The sequence below is a fragment of the Macadamia integrifolia genome, chromosome 2, assembly GCF_013358625.1.
Source record: "Macadamia integrifolia cultivar HAES 741 chromosome 2, SCU_Mint_v3, whole genome shotgun sequence".
Lineage (NCBI taxonomy): Eukaryota > Viridiplantae > Streptophyta > Magnoliopsida > Proteales > Proteaceae > Macadamia > Macadamia integrifolia.
Window position 1 is genome coordinate 33,211,811 of NC_056558.1, and position 596 is coordinate 33,212,406.

Below are 596 nucleotides of genomic sequence, written 5' to 3' on the forward strand. Positions count from 1 at the left end.
AAAAAAAAAAAGGAAAAAAAAATGTTTTGAAAAATATTGTAAAATAAAATGTGATGAAGATAACTACAATTGTGAATGAAAATACTGATGAGGAATAAGAATTGATGAATATCATTAAAAAAAAAAAAAAATTTACATGATGTGAAAAGATTCATTTAGCTATAAAACAAAATAACATATGAAACAGATGAAGATACAACTATTAGTTATTGTGTCATGCCTGTCTTAAGAAAACTATGAAGAGTATATAGTATTCTGTTTAAGCTTTGAGAAAAGGAAAAATCATTGGCTTAAAAAGACACAAGCGACCACCTCACGAAGTAACTTGACTCAATACAAATGAACCAATATATGAGTTTTGAAGGATTTAAATTTTTTTTTTTTACATTTATATATATATATAAAGAGAATAAAATATATGTACAATTATAACTTATTACAATACTCTTATAACAAATTGATATTTCCTCTCATCATGATTATCACTTATAAAAGGCATTATCTTACATGGATGAATGACATGGCCACTCCATATATTACACAAGGCACAAAATTTTATGTCCGAAAGTGCATGGTGCCTGCATCATATACATAGG